The 18,261-nt window shown below is 67.5% G+C and overlaps 8 non-coding genes across 8 annotated transcripts; all 8 read left to right on the plus strand.

Moving 5' to 3' along the window:
- Positions 1 to 547: 547 nt before the first annotated feature.
- LOC141412206 (5S ribosomal RNA) lies at positions 548 to 666 on the plus strand. Its single transcript, XR_012437045.1, has one exon. It is a non-coding gene; the product is annotated as a 5S ribosomal RNA (ribosomal RNA).
- A 2,145-nt stretch (positions 667 to 2,811) lies between these two features.
- Positions 2,812 to 2,930, plus strand: LOC141412207 (5S ribosomal RNA). Its single transcript, XR_012437046.1, has one exon. It is a non-coding gene; the product is annotated as a 5S ribosomal RNA (ribosomal RNA).
- A 2,159-nt stretch (positions 2,931 to 5,089) lies between these two features.
- LOC141412208 (5S ribosomal RNA) lies at positions 5,090 to 5,208 on the plus strand. Its single transcript, XR_012437047.1, has one exon. It is a non-coding gene; the product is annotated as a 5S ribosomal RNA (ribosomal RNA).
- Positions 5,209 to 7,349: 2,141 nt separating this feature from the next.
- LOC141412418 (5S ribosomal RNA) lies at positions 7,350 to 7,468 on the plus strand. Its single transcript, XR_012437258.1, has one exon. It is a non-coding gene; the product is annotated as a 5S ribosomal RNA (ribosomal RNA).
- Positions 7,469 to 9,613: 2,145 nt separating this feature from the next.
- On the plus strand, positions 9,614 to 9,732 carry LOC141412419 (5S ribosomal RNA). The gene has a single exon (XR_012437259.1). It is a non-coding gene; the product is annotated as a 5S ribosomal RNA (ribosomal RNA).
- Positions 9,733 to 11,875: 2,143 nt separating this feature from the next.
- LOC141412209 (5S ribosomal RNA) lies at positions 11,876 to 11,994 on the plus strand. Its single transcript, XR_012437048.1, has one exon. It is a non-coding gene; the product is annotated as a 5S ribosomal RNA (ribosomal RNA).
- A 2,161-nt stretch (positions 11,995 to 14,155) lies between these two features.
- LOC141412210 (5S ribosomal RNA) lies at positions 14,156 to 14,274 on the plus strand. The gene has a single exon (XR_012437049.1). It is a non-coding gene; the product is annotated as a 5S ribosomal RNA (ribosomal RNA).
- A 2,143-nt stretch (positions 14,275 to 16,417) lies between these two features.
- Positions 16,418 to 16,536, plus strand: LOC141412793 (5S ribosomal RNA). Its single transcript, XR_012437635.1, has one exon. It is a non-coding gene; the product is annotated as a 5S ribosomal RNA (ribosomal RNA).
- Positions 16,537 to 18,261: the final 1,725 nt, after the last annotated feature.

Genomic DNA, 18,261 nt, shown 5'->3' on the forward strand with positions numbered 1-18,261 from the left:
AGTCCTGGGCTGGAAAGCCTCACGATTCAGCCCCGCAGCCCCAGGCCCTGAGTGTGGAGGAGGGCGGAGCGGGTCGGCGAAGGGCGCGGCTGCCGTTTTCCTGATGGGCTGGAGGGGCAGTGTCGCTTTCCGGACGAAGAGGACCGGAAGGGTCCCCGAGACCTCCGCTGGGAGCCACGCACCCACCCAAGGATACGGCTCCAGGAGGCGACGGAGGAGGGCGGCTGCTTGCCCTGGCCCGAGCTGTGCGTCCCCCGCCTTGGCCACAGCAGTGGACATTCCCAGAAGAACAAGCGCCCGAGAGCACTGAGAAATTTTCCCCCGAGAAAACTTGACCCTCGTCCTGGCAGCAGGACACCTCGGGAAGAAAGCCACCCAGCGGCCACCTGGGCGAGACCGGCTGCCCGAGCAGGCGCGCGGGGCCTCTGGCCGCTGGCCCCGGGCTGCCAGCCCCCACCCGGACTCCCAGCCGTGCCAGGAGAGCAGCGTGGAGACGCACGCCGGGGCCCTCGGCAGGCTCTTGGGGCTCCCGGAGGCGGCGGCTAGCGTCTACGGCCATACCACCCTGAACGCGCCCGATCTCGTCTGATCTCGGAAGCTAAGCAGGGTCGGGCCTGGTTAGTACTTGGATGGGAGACCGCCTGGGAATACCGGGTGCTGTAGGCTTTTGCTCCTCCCTCCCTCGCTGCTCCTTTTGTCTTCGGGGACTTCGCCACCACCCCCCCCACCACCACCACCACCCCCAGCACCACCACCACCACCACCACCACAACGACCCACCGTGACCACGACCCCGACCCCGTCCGGGCCACCCGCCAGACCCACGCACACCGAATCCTCACAGCTACGTCCCCGAATCCTCTCCCCTCCCCACACTCTCCTGGGGCGCGCGCCCGCGACACGGGTCACCAGCGAGGTTGGTCCCAGGCCACGTTGGGGACCGCTCCCCAACTGCCCTCCAGGCGGGCGGGGAGGGACGTGCGGAAGCCATGAGAAAGTGGGTCCTGCACCCCAGCGGGCCCCACAGCGGGACGCGCCACACCTGGGCTCGCCACAAGGTGGTGCACTGGGTCCAGGGCAAGACGCCAGGGGACAGAGAAGCAGGGAGCCTCAGTCGGGTGCTGCTCCACGTCGCGCTCCGTCGCTCAACCCAAGACAGGGCAGCCAGCGCGCGACCTCTACGTGGGATCCCGCCTCCCACGGCAGAGCCTGCGGTCACAGGGACAGAGGGCGCAGGCCGCCAGAGCTCCGGATGCCAGCGGCAGCTCCCCGTCCCGCTCAAAGGGAGGGAGGGCCGCCGCTGGCGCCCAGTCGCCTGTGCCACCCTCCGGGTCTCAAAGCACTCCTCAGTCAGCTCAAGGACCGGGGCCACCTGGCCTTCGGGGTCACATGGGCTTGGGCACGACGGAAGGGACCGCTTGCCCCCGTGGAACAGACATTCTCCCCGTGGACAACCTCAGGTGCCGGGACCCTCTGCTCCGCCTTGGAAAACCCACCTTCTGCAATGTATGCCCAACGCAATCAGGCCGAGCAGATTGACCCCCTCGGCCCGGCCCCAGTGTGTGATGGGGCTCTGTGCGTGAGGGCTTGCTCTTCCCCACCTACACCAGGCACGGCATCTAACACACACACACACACACACACACACCACGCAGAGACACCCAGACCACGCACGCACGCACGGGGACGCACCCTCCTCTCCCCCACCCCACACACGAGCAGCCGAAGGACAAGAGGGTATGGCTGGGGCCTGAGCGGGAACAAGCGAAGCCTTGGTTTGCGGCCCCTCGGCCAACTGCATCAGGATTTTTGTCTGGGCTCGGAGGCCAGAGGATCTCTGCCATTTGCTAGCAGGGCCAGGGATGGCAGGAGGGTGGGTACGGGGCTCAGCCAGGGCCAGTTCTGCTGGCACGATCCTGTAGCACGTGGCCGCGTAGCACGGGGCCGGGTCTGAAGGAGGCCAAGCAGGGGCACAAGACCCAGCAGCGGCACAGGGAAGAGGCCCAGGGCACCCAGGAGCAGACGAGACCCGGGAGTCGTGCGTGCTTGGCGTGGCCGCGGGCCCCGTGACGCCCGAGGACTCGAGTGCTCAGCCCCGTGTAGTGGCCGCGAAGGCCTGCCTGGGAGAAACGCCCCGGGAGGCCGGCAGGAACCCGGGATCGGAAGGGATGTGGAGGGGCCCCGGGTCGGAGGAGATGGCTTTGGCTGTGTTTGGTTTTGTTTCTTCTTCCCAAGATCCCGGGTGTGAAAGGGGCCAGAGGTGAAGTCCTGGGCTGGAAAGCCTCACGATTCAGCCCCGCAGCCCCAGGCCCTGAGTGTGGAGGAGGGCGGAGCGGGTCGGCGAAGGGCGCGGCTGCCGTTTTCCTGATGGGCTGGAGGGGCAGTGTCGCTTTCCGGACGAAGAGGACCGGAAGGGTCCCCGAGACCTCCGCTGGGAGCCACGCACCCACCCAAGGATACGGCTCCAGGAGGCGACGGAGGAGGGCGGCTGCTTGCCCTGGCCCGAGCTGTGCGTCCCCCGCCTTGGCCACAGCAGTGGACATTCCCAGAAGAACAAGCGCCCGAGAGCACTGAGAAATTTTCCCCCGAGAAAACTTGACCCTCGTCCTGGCAGCAGGACACCTCGGGAAGAAAGCCACCCAGCGGCCACCTGGGCGAGACCGGCTGCCCGAGTAGGCGCGCGGGCCTTCTGGCCGCTGGCCCCGGGCTGCCAGCCCCCACCCGGACTCCCAGCCGTGCCAGGAGAGCAGCGTGGAGACGCACGCCGGGGCCCTCGGCAGGCTCTTGGGGCTCCCGGAGGCGGCGGCTAGCGTCTACGGCCATACCACCCTGAACGCGCCCGATCTCGTCTGATCTCGGAAGCTAAGCAGGGTCGGGCCTGGTTAGTACTTGGATGGGAGACCGCCTGGGAATACCGGGTGCTGTAGGCTTTTGCTCCTCCCTCCCTCGCTGCTCCTTTTGTCTTCGGGGACTTCGCCACCACCCCCCCACCACCACCACCACCCCCAGCACCACCACCACCACCACCACCACAACGACCCACCGTGACCACGACCCCGACCCCGTCCGGGCCACCCGCCAGACCCACGCACACCGAATCCTCACAGCTACGTCCCCGAATCCTCTCCCCTCCCCACACTCTCCTGTGGCGCGCGCCCGCGACATGGGTCACCAGCGAGGTTGGTCCCAGGCCACGTTGGGGACCGCTCCCCAACTGCCCTCCAGGCGGGCGGGGAGGGACGTGCGGAAGCCATGAGAAAGTGGGTCCTGCACCCCAGCGGGCCCCACAGCGGGACGCGCCACACCTGGGCTCGCCACAAGGTGGTGCACTGGGTCCAGGGCAAGACGCCAGGGGACAGAGAAGCAGGGAGCCTCAGTCGGGTGCTGCTCCACGTCGCGCTCCGTCGCTCAACCCAAGACAGGGCAGCCAGCGTGCGACCTCTACGTGGGATCCCGCCTCCCACGGCACAGCCTGCGGTCACAGGGACAGAGGGCGCAGGCCGCCAGAGCTCCGGATGCCAGCGGCAGCTCCCCATCCCGCTCAAAGGGAGGGAGGGCCGCCGCTGGCGCCCAGTCGCCTGTGCCACCCTCCGGGTCTCAAAGCACTCCTCAGTCAGCTCAAGGACCGGGGCCACCTGGCCTTCGGGGTCACATGGGCTTGGGCACGACGGAAGGGACCGCTTGCCCCCGTGGAACAGACATTCTCCCCGTGGACAACCTCAGGTGCCGGGACCCTCTGCTCCGCCTTGGAAAACCCACCTTCTGCAATGTATGCCCAACGCAATCAGGCCGAGCAGATTGACCCCCTCGGCCCGGCCCCAGTGTGTGATGGGGCTCTGTGCGTGAGGGCTTGCTCTTCCCCACCTACACCAGGCACGGCATCTAACACACACACACACACACACACACACACACACACACACACACCACGCAGAGACACCCAGACCACGCACGCACGCACGGGGACGCACCCTCCTCTCCCCCACCCCACACACGAGCAGCCGAAGGACAAGAGGGTATGGCTGGGGCCTGAGCGGGAACAAGCGAAGCCTTGGTTTGCGGCCCCTCGGCCAACTGCATCAGGATTTTTGTCTGGGTTCGGAGGCCAGAGGATCTCTGCCATTTGCTAGCAGGGCCAGGGATGGCAGGAGGGTGGGTACGGGGCTCAGCCAGGGCCAGTTCTGCTGGCACGATCCTGTAGCACGTGGCCGCGTAGCACGGGGCCGGGTCTGAAGGAGGCCAAGCAGGGGCACAAGACCCAGCAGCGGCACAGGGAAGAGGCCCAGGGCACCCAGGAGCAGACGAGACCCGGGAGTCGTGCGTGCTTGGCGTGGCCGCGGGCCCCGTGACGCCCGAGGACTCGAGTGCTCAGCCCCGTGTAGTGGCCGCGAAGGCCTGCCTGGGAGAAACGCCCCGGGAGGCCGCAGGAACCTGGGATCGGAAGGGATGTGTAGGGGCCCCGGGTCGGAGGAGATGGCTTTGGCTGTGTTTGGTTTTGTTTCTTCTTCCCAAGATCCCGTGTGTGAAAGGGGCCAGAGGTGAAGTCCTGGGCTGGAAAGCCTCACGATTCAGCCCCGCAGCCCCAGGCCCTGAGTGTGGAGGAGGGCGGAGCGGGTCGGCGAAGGGCGCGGCTGCCATTTTCCTGATGGGCTGGAGGGGCAGTGGCGCTTTCCGGACGAAGAGGACCGGAAGGGTCCCCGAGACCTCCGCTGGGAGCCACGCACCCACCCAAGGATACGGCTCCAGGAGGCGACGGAGGAGGGCGGCTGCTTGCCCTGGCCCGAGCTGTGCGTCCCCCGCCTTGGCCACAGCAGTGGACATTCCCAGAAGAACAAGCGCCCGAGAGCACTGAGAAATTTTCCCCCGAGAAAACTTGACCCTCGTCCTGGCAGCAGGACACCTCGGGAAGAAAGCCACCCAGCGGCCACCTGGGCGAGACCGGCTGCCCGAGCAGGCGCGCGGGGCCTCTGGCCGCTGGCCCCGGGCTGCCAGCCCCCACCCGGACTCCCAGCCGTGCCAGGAGAGCAGCGTGGAGACGCACGCCGGGGCCCTCGGCAGGCTCTTGGGGCTCCCGGAGGCGGCAGCTAGCGTCTACGGCCATACCACCCTGAACGCGCCCGATCTCGTCTGATCTCGGAAGCTAAGCAGGGTCGGGCCTGGTTAGTACTTGGATGGGAGACCGCCTGGGAATACCGGGTGCTGTAGGCTTTTGCTCCTCCCTCCCTCGCTGCTCCTTTTGTCTTCGGGGACTTCGCCACCACCCCCCCACCACCACCACCACCCCCAGCACCACCACCACCACCACCACAACGACCCACCGTGACCACGACCCCGACCCCGTCCGGGCCACCCGCCAGACCCACGCACACCGAATCCTCACAGCTACGTCCCCGAATCCTCTCCCCTCCCCACACTCTCCTGGGGCGCGCGCCCGCGACACGGGTCACCAGCGAGGTTGGTCCCAGGCCACGTTGGGGACCGCTCCCCAACTGCCCTCCAGGCGGGCGGGGAGGGACGTGCGGAAGCCATGAGAAAGTGGGTCCTGCACCCCAGCGGGCCCCACAGCGGGACAAGCCACACCTGGGCTCGCCACAAGGTGGTGCACTGGGTCCAGGGCAAGACGCCAGGGGACAGAGAAGCAGGGAGCCTCAGTCGGGTGCTGCTCCACGTCGCGCTCCGTCGCTCAACCCAAGACAGGGCAGCCAGCGCGGGACCTCTACGTGGGATCCCGCCTCCCACGGCAGAGCCTGCGGTCACAGGGACAGAGGGCGCAGGCCGCCAGAGCTCCGGATGCCAGCGGCAGCTCCCAGTCCCGCTCAAAGGGAGGGAGGGCCGCCGCTGGCGCCCAGTCGCCTGTGCCACCCTCCGGGTCTCAAAGCACTCCTCAGTCAGCTCAAGGACCGGGGCCACCTGGCCTTCGGGGTCACATGTGCTTGGGCACGACGGAAGGGACCGCTTGCCCCCGTGGAACAGACATTCTCCCCGTGGACAACCTCAGGTGCCGGGACCCTCTGCTCCGCCTTGGAAAACCCACCTTCTGCAATGTATGCCCAACGCAATCAGGCCGAGCAGATTGACCCCCTCGGCCCGGCCCCAGTGTGTGATGGGGCTCTGTGCGTGAGGGCTTGCTCTTCCCCACCTACACCAGGCACGGCATCTAACACACACACACACACACACACACACCACGCAGAGACACCCAGACCACGCACGCATGCACGGGGACGCACCCTCCTCTCCCCCACCCCACACACTAGCAGCCGAAGGACAACAGGGTATGGCTGGGGCCTGAGCGGGAACAAGCGAAGCCTTGGTTTGCGGCCCCTCGGCCAACTGCATCAGGATTTTTGTCTGGGCTCGGAGGCCAGAGGATCTCTGCCATTTGCTAGCAGGGCCAGGGATGGCAGGAGGGTGGGTACGGGGCTCAGCCAGGGCCAGTTCTGCTGGCACGATCCTGTAGCACGTGGCCACGTAGCACGGGGCCGGGTCTGAAGGAGGGCAAGCAGGGGCACAAGACCCAGCAGCGGCACAGGGAAGAGGCCCAGGGCACCCAGGAGCAGACGAGACCCGGGAGTCGTGCGTGCTTGGCGTGGCCGCGGGCCCCGTGACGCCCGAGGACTCGAGTGCTCAGCCCCGTGTAGTGGCCGCGAAGGCCTGCCTGGGAGAAACGCCCCGGGAGGCCGGCAGGAACCCGGGATCGGAAGGGATGTGGAGGGGCCCCGGGTCGGAGGAGATGGCTTTGGCTGTGTTTGGTTTTGTTTCTTCTTCCCAAGATCCCGGGTGTGAAAGGGGCCAGAGGTGAAGTCCTGGGCTGGAAAGCCTCACGATTCAGCCCCGCAGCCCCAGGCCCTGAGTGTGGAGGAGGGCGGAGCGGGTCGGCGAAGGGCGCGGCTGCCGTTTTCCTGATGGGCTGGAGGGGCAGTGGCGCTTTCCGGACGAAGAGGGCCGGAAGGGTCCCCGAGACCTCCGCTGGGAGCCACGCACCCTCCCAAGGATACGGCTCCAGGAGGCGACGGAGGAGGGCGGCTGCTTGCCCTGGCCCGAGCTGTGCGTCCCCCGCCTTGGCCACAGCAGTGGACATTCCCAGAAGAACAAGCGCCCGAGAGCACTGAAAAATTTTCCCCCGAGAAAACTTGACCCTCGTCCTGGCAGCAGGACACCTCGGGAAGAAAGCCACCCAGCGGCCACCTGGGCGAGACCGGCTGCCTGAGCAGGCGCGCGGGGCCTCTGGCCGCTGGCCCCGGGCTGCCAGCCCCCACCCGGACTCCCAGCCGTGCCAGGAGAGCAGCGTGGAGACGCACGCCGGGGCCCTCGGCAGGCTCTTGGGGCTCCCGGAGGCGGCGGCTAGCGTCTACGGCCATACCACCCTGAACGCGCCCGATCTCGTCTGATCTCGGAAGCTAAGCAGGGTCGGGCCTGGTTAGTACTTGGATGGGGGACCGCCTGGGAATACCGGGTGCTGTAGGCTTTTGCTCCTCCCTCCCTCGCTGCTCCTTTTGTCTTCGGGGACTTCGCCACCACCCCCCCCACCACCACCACCACCCCCAGCACCACCACCACCACCACCACCACAACGACCCACCGTGACCATGACCCCGACCCCGTCCGGGCCACCCGCCAGAACCACGCACACCGAATCCTCACAGCTACGTCCCCGAATCCTCTCCCCTCCCCACACTCTCCTGGGGCGCGCGCCCGTGACACGGGTCACCAGCGAGGTTGGTCCCAGGCCACGTTGGGGACCGCTCCACAACTGCCCTCCAGGCGGGCGGGGAGGGACGTGCGGAAGCCATGAGAAAGTGGGTCCTGCACCCCAACGGGCCCCACAGCGGGACGCGCCACACCTGGGCTCGCCACAAGGTGGTGCACTGGGTCCAGGGCAAGACGCCAGGGGACAGAGAAGCAGGGAGCCTCAGTCGGGTGCTGCTCCACGTCGCGCTCCGTCGCTCAACCCAAGACAGGGCAGCCAGCGCGGGACCTCTACGTGGGATCCCGCCTCCCACGGCAGAGCCTGCGGTCACAGGGACAGAGGGCGCAGGCCGCCAGAGCTCCGGATGCCAGCGGCAGCTCCCAGTCCCGCTCAAAGGGAGGGAGGGCCGCCGCTGGCGCCCAGTCGCCTGTGCCACCCTCCGGGTCTCAAAGCACTCCTCAGTCAGCTCAAGGACCGGGGCCACCTGGCCTTCGGGGTCACATGGGCTTGGGCACGACGGAAGGGACCGCTTGCCCCCGTGGAACAGACATTCTCCCCGTGGACAACCTCAGGTGCCGGGACCCTCTGCTCCGCCTTGGAAAACCCACCTTCTGCAATGTATGCCCAACACAATCAGGCCGAGCAGATTGACCCCCTCGGCCCGGCCCCAGTGTGTGATGGGGCTCTGTGCGTGAGGGCTTGCTCTTCCCCACCTACACCAGGCACGGCATCTAACACACACACACACACACACACACACCACGCAGAGACACCCAGACCACGCACGCACGCACGGGGACGCACCCTCCTCTCCCCCACCCCACACACGAGCAGCCGAAGGACAAGAGGGTATGGCTGGGGCCTGAGCGGGAACAAGCGAAGCCTTGGTTTGCGGCCCCTCGGCCAACTGCATCAGGATTTTTGTCTGGGCTCGGAGGCCAGAGGATCTCTGCCATTTGCTAGCAGGGCCAGGGATGGCAGGAGGGTGGGTACGGGGCTCAGCCAGGGCCAGTTCTGCTGGCACGATCCTGTAGCACGTGGCCGCGTAGCACGGGGTCGGGTCTGAAGGAGGCCAAGCAGGGGCACAAGACCCAGCAGCGGCACAGGGAAGAGGCCCAGGGCACCCAGGAGCAGACGAGACCCGGGAGTCGTGCGTGCTTGGCGTGGCCGCGGGCCCCGTGACGCCCGAGGACTCGAGTGCTCAGCCCCGTGTAGTGGCCGCGAAGGCCTGCCTGGGAGAAACGCCCCGGGAGGCCGGCAGGAACCCGGGATCGGAAGGGATGTGGAGGGGCCCCGGGTCGGAGGAGATGGCTTTGGCTGTGTTTGGTTTTGTTTCTTCTTCCCAAGATCCCGGGTGTGAAAGGGGCCAGAGGTGAAGTCCTGGGCTGGAAAGCCTCACGATTCAGCCCCGCAGCCCCAGGCCCTGAGTGTGGAGGAGGGCGGAGCGGGTCGGCGAAGGGCGCGGCTGCCGTTTTCCTGATGGGCTGGAGGGGCAGTGGCGCTTTCCGGACGAAGAGGACCGGAAGGGTCCCCGAGACCTCCGCTGGGAGCCACGCACCCACCCAAGGATACGGCTCCAGGAGGCGACGGAGGAGGGCGGCTGCTTGCCCTGGCCCGAGCTGTGCGTCCCCCGCCTTGGCCACAGCAGTGGACATTCCCAGAAGAACAAGCGCCCGAGAGCACTGAGAAATTTTCCCCCGAGAAAACTTGACCCTCGTCCTGGCAGCAGGACACCTCGGGAAGAAAGCCACCCAGCGGCCACCTGGGCGAGACCGGCTGCCCGAGCAGGCGCGCGGGGCCTCTGGCCGCTGGCCCCGGGCTGCCAGCCCCCACCCGGACTCCCAGCCGTGCCAGGAGAGCAGCGTGGAGACGCACGCCGGGGCCCTCGGCAGGCTCTTGGGGCTCCCGGAGGCGGCGGCTAGCGTCTACGGCCATACCACCCTGAACGCGCCCGATCTCGTCTGATCTCGGAAGCTAAGCAGGGTCGGGCCTGGTTAGTACTTGGATGGGGGACCGCCTGGGAATACCGGGTGCTGTAGGCTTTTGCTCCTCCCTCCCTCGCTGCTCCTTTTGTCTTCGGGGACTTCGCCACCACCCCCCCCACCACCACCACCACCCCCAGCACCACCACCACCACCACCACCACAACGACCCACCGTGACCATGACCCCGACCCCGTCCGGGCCACCCGCCAGAACCACGCACACCGAATCCTCACAGCTACGTCCCCGAATCCTCTCCCCTCCCCACACTCTCCTGGGGCGCGCGCCCGTGACACGGGTCACCAGCGAGGTTGGTCCCAGGCCACGTTGGGGACCGCTCCCCAACTGCCCTCCAGGCGGGCGGGGAGGGACGTGCGGAAGCCATGAGAAAGTGGGTCCTGCACCCCAACGGGCCCCACAGCGGGACGTGCCACACCTGGGCTCGCCACAAGGTGGTGCACTGGGTCCAGGGCAAGACGCCAGGGGACAGAGAAGCAGGGAGCCTCAGTCGGGTGCTGCTCCACGTCGCGCTCCGTCGCTCAACCCAAGACAGGGCAGCCAGCGCGCGACCTCTACGTGGGATCCCGCCTCCCACGGCAGAGCCTGCGGTCACAGGGACAGAGGGCGCAGGCCGCCAGAGCTCCGGATGCCAGCGGCAGCTCCCCGTCCCGCTCAAAGGGAGGGAGGGCCCCCGCTGGCGCCCAGTCGCCTGTGCCACCCTCCTGGTCTCAAAGCACTCCTCAGTCAGCTCAAGGACCGGGGCCACCTGGCCTTCGGGGTCACATGGGCTTGGGCACGACGGAAGGGACCGCTTGCCCCCGTGGAACAGACATTCTCCCCGTGGACAACCTCAGGTGCCGGGACCCTCTGCTCCGCCTTGGAAAACCCACCTTCTGCAATGTATGCCCAACGCAATCAGGCCGAGCAGATTGACCCCCTCGGCCCGGCCCCAGTGTGTGATGGGGCTCTGTGCGTGAGGGCTTGCTCTTCCCCACCTACACCAGGCACGGCATCTAACACACACACACACACACACACACCACGCAGAGACACCCAGACCACGCACGCACGCACGGGGACGCACCCTCCTCTCCCCCACCCCACACACTAGCAGCCGAAGGACAAGAGGGTATGGCTGGGGCCTGAGCGTGAACAAGCGAAGCCTTGGTTTGCGGCCCCTCGGCCAACTGCATCAGGATTTTTGTCTGGGCTCGGAGGCCAGAGGATCTCTGCTATTTGCTAGCAGGGCCAGGGATGGCAGGAGGGTGGGTACGGGGCTCAGCCAGGGCCAGTTCTGCTGGCACGATCCTGTAGCACGTGGCCGCGTAGCACGGGGCCGGGTCTGAAGGAGGCCAAGCAGGGGCACAAGACCCAGCAGCGGCACAGGGAAGAGGCCCAGGGCACCCAGGAGCAGACGAGACCCGGGAGTCGTGCGTGCTTGGCGTGGCCGCGGGCCCCGTGACGCCCGAGGACTCGAGTGCTCAGCCCCGTGTAGTGGCCGCGAAGGCCTGCCTGGGAGAAACGCCCCGGGAGGCCGGCAGGAACCCGGGATCGGAAGGGATGTGGAGGGGCCCCGGGTCGGAGGAGATGGCTTTGGCTGTGTTTGGTTTTGTTTCTTCTTCCCAAGATCCCGGGTGTGAAAGGGGCCAGAGGTGAAGTCCTGGGCTGGAAAGCCTCACGATTCAGCCCCGCAGCCCCAGGCCCTGAGTGTGGAGGAGGGCGGAGCGGGTCGGCGAAGGGCGCGGCTGCCGTTTTCCTGATGGGCTGGAGGGGCATTGGCACTTTCCGGACGAAGAGGACCGGAAGGGTCCCCGAGACCTCCGCTGGGAGCCACGCACCCATCCAAGGATACGGCTCCAGGAGGCGACGGAGGAGGGCGGCTGCTTGCCCTGGCCTGAGCTGTGCGTCCCCCGCCTTGGCCACAGCAGTGGACATTCCCAGAAGAACAAGCGCCCGAGAGCACTGAGAAATTTTCCCCCGAGAAAACTTGACCCTCGTCCTGGCAGCAGGACACCTCGGGAAGAAAGCCACCCAGCGGCCACCTGGGCGAGACCGGCTGCCCGAGTAGGCGCGCGGGCCTCCTGGCCGCTGGCCCCGGGCTGCCAGCCCCCACCCGGACTCCCAGCCGTGCCAGGAGAGCAGCGTGGAGACGCACGCCGGGGCCCTCGGCAGGCTCTTGGGGCTCCCGGAGGCGGCGGCTAGCGTCTACGGCCATACCACCCTGAACGCGCCCGATCTCGTCTGATCTCGGAAGCTAAGCAGGGTCGGGCCTGGTTAGTACTTGGATGGGAGACCGCCTGGGAATACCGGGTGCTGTAGGCTTTTGCTCCTCCCTCCCTCGCTGCTCCTTTTGTCTTCGGGGACTTCGCCACCACCCCCCCACCACCACCACCACCCCCAGCACCACCACCACCACCACCACCACAACGACCCACCGTGACCACGACCCCGACCCCGTCCGGGCCACCCGCCAGACCCACGCACACCGAATCCTCACAGCTACGTCCCCGAATCCTCTCCCCTCCCCACACTCTCCTGTGGCGCGCGCCCGCGACACGGGTCACCAGCGAGGTTGGTCCCAGGCCACGTTGGGGACCGCTCCCCAACTGCCCTCCAGGCGGGCGGGGAGGGACGTGCGGAAGCCATGAGAAAGTGGGTCCTGCACCCCAGCGGGCCCCACAGCGGGACGCGCCACACCTGGGCTCGCCACAAGGTGGTGCACTGGGTCCAGGGCAAGACGCCAGGGGACAGAGAAGCAGGGAGCCTCAGTCGGGTGCTGCTCCACGTCGCGCTCCGTCGCTCAACCCAAGACAGGGCAGCCAGCGCGCGACCTCTACGTGGGATCCCGCCTCCCACGGCAGAGCCTGCGGTCACAGGGACAGAGGGCGCAGGCCGCCAGAGCTCCGGATGCCAGCGGCAGCTCCCCGTCCCGCTCAAAGGGAGGGAGGGCCGCCGCTGGCGCCCAGTCGCCTGTGCCACCCTCCGGGTCTCAAAGCACTCCTCAGTCAGCTCAAGGACCGGGGCCACCTGGCCTTCGGGGTCACATGGGCTTGGGCACGACGGAAGGGACCGCTTGCCCCCGTGGAACAGACATTCTCCCCGTGGACAACCTCAGGTGCCGGGACCCTCTGCTCCGCCTTGGAAAACCCACCTTCTGCAATGTATGCCCAACGCAATCAGGCCGAGCAGATTGACCCCCTCGGCCCGGCCCCAGTGTGTGATGGGGCTCTGTGCGTGAGGGCTTGCTCTTCCCCACCTACACCAGGCACGGCATCTAACACACACACACACACACACACACACACACACACACACACACACCACGCAGAGACACCCAGACCACGCACGCACGCACGGGGACGCACCCTCCTCTCCCCCACCCCACACACGAGCAGCCGAAGGACAAGAGGGTATGGCTGGGGCCTGAGCGGGAACAAGCGAAGCCTTGGTTTGCGGCCCCTCGGCCAACTGCATCAGGATTTTTGTCTGGGTTCGGAGGCCAGAGGATCTCTGCCATTTGCTAGCAGGGCCAGGGATGGCAGGAGGGTGGGTACGGGGCTCAGCCAGGGCCAGTTCTGCTGGCACGATCCTGTAGCACGTGGCCGCGTAGCACGGGGCCGGGTCTGAAGGAGGCCAAGCAGGGGCACAAGACCCAGCAGCGGCACAGGGAAGAGGCCCAGGGCACCCAGGAGCAGACGAGACCCGGGAGTCGTGCGTGCTTGGCGTGGCCACGGGCCCCGTGACGCCCGAGGACTCGAGTGCTCAGCCCCGTGTAGTGGCCGCGAAGGCCTGCCTGGGAGAAACGCCCCGGGAGGCCGCAGGAACCTGGGATCGGAAGGGATGTGGAGGGGCCCCGGGTCGGAGGAGATGGCTTTGGCTGTGTTTGGTTTTGTTTCTTCTTCCCAAGATCCCGTGTGTGAAAGGGGCCAGAGGTGAAGTCCTGGGCTGGAAAGCCTCACGATTCAGCCCCGCAGCCCCAGGCCCTGAGTGTGGAGGAGGGCGGAGCGGGTCGGCGAAGGGCGCGGCTGCCGTTTTCCTGATGGGCTGGAGGGGCAGTGGCGCTTTCCGGACGAAGAGGACCGGAAGGGTCCCCGAGACCTCCGCTGGGAGCCACGCACCCACCCAAGGATACGGCTCCAGGAGGCGACGGAGGAGGGCGGCTGCTTGCCCTGGCCCGAGCTGTGCGTCCCCCGCCTTGGCCACAGCAGTGGACATTCCCAGAAGAACAAGCGCCCGAGAGCACTGAGAAATTTTCCCCCGAGAAAACTTGACCCTCGTCCTGGCAGCAGGACACCTCGGGAAGAAAGCCACCCAGCGGCCACCTGGGCGAGACCGGCTGCCCGAGCAGGCGCGCGGGGCCTCTGGCCGCTGGCCCCGGGCTGCCAGCCCCCACCCGGACTCCCAGCCGTGCCAGGAGAGCAGCGTGGAGACGCACGCCGGGGCCCTCGGCAGGCTCTTGGGGCTCCCGGAGGCGGCGGCTAGCGTCTACGGCCATACCACCCTGAACGCGCCCGATCTCGTCTGATCTCGGAAGCTAAGCAGGGTCGGGCCTGGTTAGTACTTGGATGGGAGACCGCCTGGGAATACCGGGTGCTGTAGGCTTTTGCTCCTCCCTCCCTCGCTGCTCCTTTTGTCTTCGGGGACTTCGCCACCACCCCCCCACCACCACCACCACCCCCAGCACCACCACCACCACCACCACAACGACCCACCGTGACCACGACCCCGAACCCGTCCGGGCCACCCGCCAGACCCACGCACACCGAATCCTCACAGCTACGTCCCCGAATCCTCTCCCCTCCCCACACTCTCCTGGGGCGCGCGCCCGCGACACGGGTCACCAGCGAGGTTGGTCCCAGGCCACGTTGGGGACCGCTCCCCAACTGCCCTCCAGGCGGGCGGGGAGGGACGTGCGGAAGCCATGAGAAAGTGGGTCCTGCACCCCAGCGGGCCCCACAGCGGGACGCACCACACCTGGGCTCGCCACAAGGTGGTGCACTGGGTCCAGGGCAAGACGCCAGGGGACAGAGAAGCAGGGAGCCTCAGTCGGGTGCTGCTCCACGTCGCGCTCCGTCGCTCAACCCAAGACAGGGCAGCCAGCGCGCGACCTCTACGTGGGATCCCGCCTCCCACGGCAGAGCCTGCGGTCACAGGGACAGAGGGCGCAGGCCGCCAGAGCTCCGGATGCCAGCGGCAGCTCCCCGTCCCGCTCAAAGGGAGGGAGGGCCGCCGCTGGCGCCCAGTCGCCTGTGCCACCCTCCGGGTCTCAAAGCACTCCTCAGTCAGCTCAAGGACCGGGGACACCTGGCCTTCGGGGTCACATGGGCTTGGGCACGACGGAAGGGACCGCTTGCCCCCGTGGAACAGACATTCTCCCCGTGGACAACCTCAGGTGCCGGGACCCTCTGCTCCGCCTTGGAAAACCCACCTTCTGCAATGTATGCCCAACGCAATCAGGCCGAGCAGATTGACCCCCTCGGCCCGGCCCCAGTGTGTGATGGGGCTCTGTGCGTGAGGGCTTGCTCTTCCCCACCTACACCAGGCACGGCATCTAACACACACACACACACACACACACACACCACGCAGAGACACCCAGACCACGCACGCACGCACGGGGACGCACCCTCCTCTCCCCCACCCCACACACGAGCAGCCGAAGGACAAGAGGGTATGGCTGGGGCCTGAGCGGGAACAAGCGAAGCCTTGGTTTGCGGCCCCTCGGCCAACTGCATCAGGATTTTTGTCTGGGCTCGGAGGCCAGAGGATCTCTGCCATTTGCTAGCAGGGCCAGGGATGGCAGGAGGGTGGGTACGGGGCTCAGCCAGGGCCAGTTTTGCTGGCACGATCCTGTAGCACGTGGCCGCGTAGCACGGGGTCGGGTCTGAAGGAGGCCAAGCAGGGGCACAAGACCCAGCAGCGGCACAGGGTAGAGGCCCAGGGCACCCAGGAGCAGACGAGACCCGGGAGTCGTGCGTGCTTGGCGTGGCCGCGGGCCCCGTGACGCCCGAGGACTCGAGTGCTCAGCCCCGTGTAGTGGCCGCGAAGGCCTGCCTGGGAGAAACGCCCCGGGAGGCCGGCAGGAACCCGGGATCGGAAGGGATGTGGAGGGGCCCCGGGTCGGAGGAGATGGCTTTGGCTGTGTTTGGTTTTGTTTCTTCTTCCCAAGATCCCGGGTGTGAAAGGGGCCAGAGGTGAAGTCCTGGGCTGGAAAGCCTCACGATTCAGCCCCGCAGCCCCAGGCCCTGAGTGTGGAGGAGGGCGGAGCGGGTCGGCGAAGGGCGCGGCTGCCGTTTTCCTGATGGGCTGGAGGGGCAGTGGCGCTTTCCGGACGAAGAGGGCCGGAAGGGTCCCCGAGACCTCCGCTGGGAGCCACGCACCCTCCCAAGGATACGGCTCCAGGAGGCGACGGAGGAGGGCGGCTGCTTGCCCTGGCCCGAGCTGTGCGTCCCCCGCCTTGGCCACAGCAGTGGACATTCCCAGAAGAACAAGCGCCCGAGAGCACTGAGAAATTTTCCCCCGAGAAAACTTGACCCTCGTCCTGGCAGCAGGACACCTCGGGAAGAAAGCCACCCAGCGGCCACCTGGGCGAGACCGGCTGCCCGAGCAGGCGCGCGGGGCCTCTGGCCGCTGGCCCCGGGCTGCCAGCCCCCACCCGGACTCCCAGCCTTGCCAAGAGAGCAGCGTGGAGATGCACGCCGGGGCCCTCGGCAGGCTCTTGGGGCTCCCGGAGGCGGCGGCTAGCGTCTACGGCCATACCACCCTGAACGCGCCCGATCTCGTCTGATCTCGGAAGCTAAGCAGGGTCGGGCGTGGTTAGTACTTGGATGGGGGACCGCCTGGGAATACCGGGTGCTGTAGGCTTTTGCTCCTCCCTCCCTCGCTGCTCCTTTTGTCTTCGGGGACTTCGCCACCACCCCCCCACCACCACCACCACCCCCAGCACCACCACCACCACCACCACCACAACGACCCACCGTGACCACGACCCCGACCCCGTCCGGGCCACCCGCCAGACCCACGCACACCGAATCCTCACAGCTACGTCCCCGAAGCCTCTCCCCTCCCCACACTCTCCTGGGGCGCGCGCCCGCGACACGGGTCACCAGCGAGGTTGGTCCCAGGCCACGTTGGGGACCGCTCCCCAACTGCCCTCCAGGCGGGCGGGGAGGGACGTGCGGAAGCCATGAGAAAGTGGGTCCTGCACCCCAGCGGGCCCCACAGCGGGACGCGCCACACCTGGGCTCGCCACAAGGTGGTGCACTGGGTCCAGGGCAAGACGCCAGGGGACAGAGAAGCAGGGAGCCTCAGTCGGGTGCTGCTCCACGTCGCGCTCCGTCGCTCAACCCAAGACAGGGCAGACAGCGCGGGACCTCTACGTGGGATCCCGCCTCCCACGGCAGAGCCTGCGGTCACAGGGACAGAGGGCGCAGGCCGCCAGAGCTCCGGATGCCAGCGGCAGCTCCCAGTCCCGCTCAAAGGGAGGGAGGGCCGCCGCTGGCGCCCAGTCGCCTGTGCCACCCTCCGGGTCTCAAAGCACTCCTCAGTCAGCTCAAGGACCGGGGCCACCTGGCCTTCGGGGTCACATGGGCTTGGGCACGACGGAAGGGACCGCTTGCCCCCGTGGAACAGACATTCTCCCCGTGGACAACCTCAGGTGCCGGGACCCTCTGCTCCGCCTTGGAAAACCCACCTTCTGCAATGTATGCCCAACGCAATCAGGCCGAGCAGATTGACCCCCTCGGCCCGGCCCCAGTGTGTGATGGGGCTCTGTGCGTGAGGGCTTGCTCTTCCCCACCTACACCAGGCACGGCATCTAACACACACACACACACACACACACACCACGCAGAGACACCCAGACCACGCACGCACGCACGGGGACGCACCCTCCTCTCCCCCACCCCACACACGAGCAGCCGAAGGACAAGAGGGTATGGCTGGGGCCTGAGCGGGAACAAGCGAAGCCTTGGTTTGCGGCCCCTCGGCCAACTGCATCAGGATTTTTGTCTGGGCTCGGAGGCCAGAGGATCTCTGCCATTTGCTAGCAGGGCCAGGGATGGCAGGAGGGTGGGTACGGGGCTCAGCCAGGGCCAGTTCTGCTGGCACGATCCTGTAGCACGTGGCCGCGTAGCACGGGGTCGGGTCTGAAGGAGGCCAAGCAGGGGCACAAGACCCAGCAGCGGCACAGGGAAGAGGCCCAGGGCACCCAGGAGCAGACGAGACCCGGGAGTCGTGCGTGCTTGGCGTGGCCGCGGGCCCCGTGACGCCCGAGGACTCGAGTGCTCAGCCCCGTGTAGTGGCCGCGAAGGCCTGCCTGGGAGAAACGCCCCGGGAGGCCGGCAGGAACCCGGGATCGGAAGGGATGTGGAGGGGCCCCGGGTCGGAGGAGATGGCTTTGGCTGTGTTTGGTTTTGTTTCTTCTTCCCAAGATCCCGGGTGTGAAAGGGGCCAGAGGTGAAGTCCTGGGCTGGAAAGCCTCACGATTCAGCCCCGCAGCCCCAGGCCCTGAGTGTGGAGGAGGGCGGAGCGGGTCGGCGAAGGGCGCGGCTGCCGTTTTCCTGATGGGCTGGAGGGGCAGTGGCGCTT

Source organism: Castor canadensis, chromosome 10 (assembly GCF_047511655.1).
Source record: "Castor canadensis chromosome 10, mCasCan1.hap1v2, whole genome shotgun sequence".
Classification (NCBI taxonomy): Eukaryota; Metazoa; Chordata; class Mammalia; order Rodentia; family Castoridae; genus Castor; species Castor canadensis.